At 35.1% G+C, this 6,729-nt stretch overlaps 1 pseudogene; it reads right to left on the bottom strand.

Moving 5' to 3' along the window:
- The window catches only part of LOC107745474 (ceramide kinase-like), a 7,039-nt pseudogene extending 2,682 nt beyond the window's left edge, over positions 1-4,357 (bottom strand).
- Between the last annotated feature and the right edge of the window lie 2,372 nt (positions 4,358-6,729).

The following is a 6,729-nucleotide window of genomic DNA, read 5'->3' as shown; positions in this document are numbered from 1 at the left end:
TATCGTATATACCTGAATAATCATATCTAAGAGGGCCCATCCAGCGGTGCCTCTCGCTCTCTGCCAAAACATCTCCATAAAAACCATAACCCACCATAGAGACTGAATAACGCACCAGTGTTGACTGATAATGGACAGAACACACATCCAGAGGCTGAGAGTCTCCTGGTGAGTTAAAAAGGGAAAAAGATCGAGTTATATACAGTAGTCTAGTCTTGACCGACATTTTATTGTTTAAATTTTGACACCCGTTAAAGATGATGTGCAGATTACCAATGATGATGTGCAGCGTCGATGTCACAGGGTCATTTATGCCTATGGTAGTGAAACACACAATCTGTAGAGCCTGTGGAGAAGAGTAAACACGGAGGTAAACTAACACTCCTCTCACTGTCTAAACCATGCATCAGTGCTATGAACAGTCCACAGTCGCCACCCTCTTCCGCACGCATGTCAGTCACGGAGCTATGCAAACGTTCACCTGCTGGAATAATGCCAATGTGGAGGTCACACGGCTGCAGCATTACAGTCGGGTCATGTTCTGAAATTCCCGCCTCCTTCTGGGTTCGTCCAATCACGCAGTGCATCAGCTCACTGAACATGCCGTCTCCACCCACGCATATGACTCTGAACAGGAAAAAAAGATTTTACTTCCTAAAACCTAAATATAGAGTATTCTCAGCAGACTTGATCGAAATATAGTGATGCATATTTCTATGTGTAGCAAGTGGCCCCGTTGCCGAGACTACGCCACCCCGAAATACCGGGGAAAATAACCCAAATAAGGACACGCAAATACGTTCCACATGAAAAGAGCAAGAGGCGTGAATCTCCGCTGAATACAAACAATCTTTTATTAAGCGCTCATTGGCCACCTAATTAATGATGGTGACGTTTTGACAACATCACTACATATGATTGCCTTGCAGGTATTAAGGCAACACTTCTGTTTTAACAACAAAATACAGAGGACAGGGCGCATGTGACATTAATTATTACAATGACACCATTGTTACCATACATTCTTGAATCTTTATTCGTAAGGAATGACCACTGAATGATCACTTAGCCATCAAACCCTGTTAAGTCTTTCTTCAGGATATAGTCTCTGGCCTGATTTGCACGTTCAGTCACTAAAAACAAGAAACATCACTCAGTTTTATTTCAAATCGCTCTGTATCTTTGTTTAATGAGGTTATATAATGTGAAACCTAGTTTTCCTTGATCTTTTGAAATAAGAGAGCTGTTCTATGTATGAATTTTTAGTACACAAAACCAGTCCAGAAATTTAATTTATTAAATTACATTAAATGACTCCTACAATTATTGACAAATGAACATTACTTATTTCATACTTAATTTTTTTTTTGTAATTATAATAAAATCATCATCATAAATAATTTTTTATTAATAATAATTAAACATGCTAGGGGTATATATAATACTTTTCCCTTGCATGTTTAACACACACACACACACACATATATTTATATATATAATTAAATAAATACCACACCATTCAAAATAGAGAAAAAAAAATATTGAATATTAAAATATTGAGAAAATCGCTTTTAAAGTTCTCCAAATTAAGTCCTTAGCAATGCATATTACTAATCAAAAATTACATTTTGATATATTTACGGTAGGAAATGTACAAAATATCTTAATGGAACATGAATTTTGGCATAAAAGAAAAATAGATCATTTTGACACATACAATGTATTTTTGGCTATTGCTACAAATAAACCCAGGCGACTTAAGACTGCTTTTGTGGTCCAGGGTCACATACACACACACACACACACACACACACATATATATATAATATTTTTTACATTTATTTATTAAATTAATTATTATTTATGTTCACCAAGGCTGCATTTATTTGATCAAAAATACAGTAAAAACTATATGAAATAGAATTTCTTCTTATGAAATCTTCATTTCTTTTTTTTACCAATTTAATGTGCCCTTGATAAAAGATTTAAAATAATTTAAAAATAAAATAATTTAAAAAACAATCTTACTGACCTCAATTTAAATAGATCATTTTGACCCATACAATGTATTTTTGGCTATTGCTACAAATAAACCCAGGCGACTTAAGACTGCTTTTGTGGTCCAGGGTCACATACACACACACACACACACACACACACATATATATATAATATTTTTTACATTTATTTATTAAATTAATTATTATTTATGTTCAAAGGCTGTGCATTTATTTGATCAAAAATACAGTAAAAACTATATGAAATAGAATTTCTTCTTATGAAATCTTCATTTCTTTTTTTTACCAATTTAATGTGCCCTTGATAAAAGATTTAAAATAATTTAAAAATAAAATAATTTAAAAAACAATCTTACTGACCTCAATTTTTTGAATGATAGTGTGTATGTAATGTAGTATATTCTGTTCTCGTGCTCCATTTAGGCGTGCTGCATTCTGATTTGTTCGGATAGCATACTGCGGGAGGTCGGGGGCGCGGAAAATCGTGCTATAAAGCGATTTAGAAATCGCGCAAGCTCAAATCGCGATTTTATGACGATTTCGATTAATCGCACAGCCCTAATATATAGTATACAATTTTTTATAGAATGATGAAATGACCCCTTTACAATGTGTTGCATATTTAGTTATAAAAGTAAAAATAGTATATAAAATAAATAATGTAAACTATTAATAGGGACATGCTATTTTGTCACAATTTCATTCGATTATATAAATTTGCTACTTAATTGAGCCCTCTTCCAAAGTCTTGATAAAGATCTACGGATGTTACTTGAGAACTGTACTACCTGACGTGCACGGCATATCAGAGACCAAGCGGGGGGACACTTGATAACTGCTCAGTTATTGAACGGTACAGATAGAGTCTCAGTATCTTACCCACAACATGAGAGCTGATGCCAGCCAGCTCAAACAGAGGGGCCACTAGAGAGTGAAAGATCTGTTTCCCCCTCTTCTTTCCTCCGAAAGGATTAATGAACACCAACAACCTGTGAGGACGCGAGGGGCCTGATAACAGAGAAGCAGATGAAGGGAGAGACGTTAATGAGTCATTAGAGAATAATGAGTCTGGATGAATGATTAAGGGTGTTATTTTCCGCTTTACATACTGTGGGTTTTGAGTGCGGATTGGAGTTGAGTGATCCATTGATCCCGGACACCCCGGCTTGGACAGCAGAACTGGGTCCTGCCCAGACTCCACGGTGCTCCAATACCGTTTCCTTTGCTGCTGCGCTTCACATAGAATACTTTTGTGATAAGAAAAAGACAAAAACATGTTTAGTCTAACATCACTGTATTTGACCCCTATGCAAAAAAATTCCCTTTCAGAAACTTGCATGTAAAATCAAGGTCAGTGTCTTCTACTTTCTTCTGGGATTGGATCTCGATTCGACCCTCCTTCACCCCAATCACCTCTGACACTGGCACTGAAACTAAGAACAACAGAAAGACACTTTACAGTCTTGCATAAGTGATATATTGTACCCGTTTCTCATATTCTCAAGAAATATTCCACTATTCCTACTCGGGCCTTTTTTATGCAGACGTCTTTTATGTTCAGGGTATACTAGGGCTGCACGATAAATCTAAATGGAATCGAGATCGTGCTCCATCTGAAAGCACGTGATGATGATTTCCTGCTGATTACAGAACCGGCTTTTTAAACAAAATGCGCATGACAACCGCATTAGATTAATCGTGCAGCCCTAGGGTATACCGTGTTTATTGTCAAGGCTGGTAACTGTTCAACTTGTTTTGAGGTCATTAGAATGCAAAAAAAGTCAAATTGCCAGTAAAGAAGGACTTTTAATCATTATTTTCATTCATCAGCTGAGCGTTGAGCAATACACTTATATGTTTTTGGATTATTCTATTGAATCCAATCCAACTCTGTCTCTGGATTATGTTGCAACATCTATACTTTAATGCAAATAAATTAAGTTCAAATAGAACTATGGATATATAGTGCACACAGTATGACTACTCTTTTTCTATATTTCTTGTCAATAATTAAACTAATAATAATGATACACTCAGCATCAAATCATTATATGGTGGTTAATCATCTTCATATAAGCGATTGATGTGTCAAAGGTACAGTCAGTATGTTTTTGATCATAAGTTTTTGTTTATATTTAATGTCTCTTCTTCATCCAAATACGAATAATTAACAGCAAATTATTTTTATATTATTTAAAAAAATATATATCTTGTCACTTATTAACAGTAAATGCTGTTGACTTGGGCTCTTATATTATTAAACTTATTTTTGTTATTAATATCAGTACCTTAGTCCATTACGTACAAAGGTCGTCTTTTTCTTTAGAAGACAGCTTCATCTCGTGAGTAAATAATTTTTATATTTCTCAAAAGTGCTATTTATTTCTTTGCGCAAAGTGTTTATAATGACTGCATGTGCCATTAATCAAAAATAATGGTACATTATGCATTTTAATTATTATATTGCAATTAATTATCTACCAAAATAAGAGTGACAAAGCCCTGTACCGCTTATTACCGATCCACAGACTCGACTCGACTCGACTCTTACCGAATCTATCTCCATCGTCTATGTTTTACTTTCATTTATCTATTCAACTTCATGGTCCCACAAGCATTCAGCGGTATTTTTATTCATGCAAGAATTTCGAAGTTGGTCAAGACGTCTAACATTTGAAGCGAACAAATATAAGCATATGTTTAGATGTTGCTTAAAAATAGTCTCCGAGTCCGAGGGTAATAAATAAGTAAGGTAAGTTCCGATACATTAACCCGGCTCCGTCTTCTTTTCTGTCATGTGCTTTACCTATTTGACTGTTCGTTACAGGTTTTGTATAAAACAGGTTCACTTCAGTGTGAGGCTGCGCACCTGTCCTGGAAATTTGCATACGCAACTCTGATTGGATAAACATCTATGAATATGCATTGGGTAACCGTAATTCATTGTATCCGCCACTTTCAGCTCATTCAGAAGCGTTCTTTTATAAAGTTAATTTAGACTTTATAAAATAGAACATTTAATTTACGCTGTCTAGTGTTATTAGTCAATTATGTTTTATGAATTTGAACTTTTAAATGTAGGAATAGCTAAATAGTAGGCTACTATTTATGCAATGGTGGGCGGAGCTAGTGAAATATACACAAACACTAAATAGATTCTTTCGAAATATATATGATGTATGGATAGATAAAAAAATCACTGTATATCCTGCTGTATAGCTATGACAAAAATGATATTTATGTAAGCTTGTCCTTCTGCAACCTTTGTTTTTACTGTCAACATGCAGTTTGTGACTATCTGGTATGACTAGATGACATGACGGTTGAAATGTGTTATGAAGTGTGTGTTTTTTTTGCAGGATACAATAGATTAGTCTGAACACATATAATAAGAACATCAGATGTCAAAACACAAGTGCAAGGCTTGCTTGACTGCATTAAGCACACCTTACTCATCTTTGGTCTATTTTTGAGTTTATTCTCTTCCTTTATATAAACCAGGAAAGTTGACTTTCCTGAAAGGCTGCTTAACTCGCCTGCCTGCAAAAGTTCCCTAAAGACTGTATCTCCAAACAGAAATTAAACAGTCATCAAAAATCGTTTATTTTTATTTTTATTGTCTTCACGTGCTATTTTGGTATAAAAAAGTTGCATGCATCCTTTGTCACTATTAATTATTTTTTAATATGATGACATGCCATTGTGTATATTGATGTAGACCTTAATTGCAATGGGAATGACACAATAAAACATATACCCTTCCAAAATAAACCACTTTTTAGTATTTTCCAGTCTGTTTTGTAATGTACTGGTTGACAAGCCTGTACCCTGTATTTCAGAACAGTTACTTATAACTTCCAGCAGGTGGAGACAACGGTTTAGATATGCATATGCACTGCTCGTAAACAAATACACCTGATATTGGTTTTGTAAATTTAATGAGATACTCGTTATAATAAATACGATTATTCTGTGAGAGAATATGTTTTACTTTTACGTTTTCTCAGATTATTTTCCGATATTCATGTGTTCCTTCAAGGCATAATTTTCCCTCCCAAACTCTCATTTTGGCAATTTAGCTGTGAGGGCTCAAACAAAGTTAATCCAAAAGGAATGTAGCATGAATTATTTAATTACAGTCAGCTACATCGTCAGATGTAACAATCTGACATCCATTTCGTGTCGCAAGCAACGTGCATCTGTATTTTCACACATACAGTGATGCATCTTGGCTGCTTTCTCAGTAATCATTCTTTACAGTCTTGTTTTGGAGTTGCTAGAGGAAATCCAGCTGGGCAGATGAAGTCTAAATTAAAAACAGCTGCTCTAAAAACTCACCGCAAGACAGAGGCATACTTTATCCCCGTTTTGGATGTGACTGGGCATGTAAACAGACCCTGTGCAGATGTCCTTGTGATATTGTTTGGAGAAAATTCTGAATGGCTGAACAGAAAGAAATGACAGAAGTGATCAGGGGGAGTGTTGTTTTTCTGTGGGAAACTTCTTTTGAGATTAGGTTAGTGCACTAACTGGATCTACTGACATAAGTTTTATAGGCTTATATATGTGGCCATAAGGTACATTGTAACATATGATGTCCAAATGCTTCTTGATGCACTTGTTTGAGTAAATTTCTAATATAGCCAAAGATAGGCAGTCACCATCGCTGGTGGTTTCACAGTTTTATAGATGTATAATTTGCTCTTTCTTT

Source organism: Sinocyclocheilus rhinocerous, unplaced genomic scaffold (genome assembly GCF_001515625.1).
Source record: "Sinocyclocheilus rhinocerous isolate Xijiao unplaced genomic scaffold, SAMN03320098_v1.1 scaffold2754, whole genome shotgun sequence".
In the NCBI taxonomy this organism is placed as follows: domain Eukaryota; kingdom Metazoa; phylum Chordata; class Actinopteri; order Cypriniformes; family Cyprinidae; genus Sinocyclocheilus; species Sinocyclocheilus rhinocerous.
Note: the sequence above shows the minus strand (reverse complement) of the source record. Positions and strands in the feature narration are given on the sequence as shown.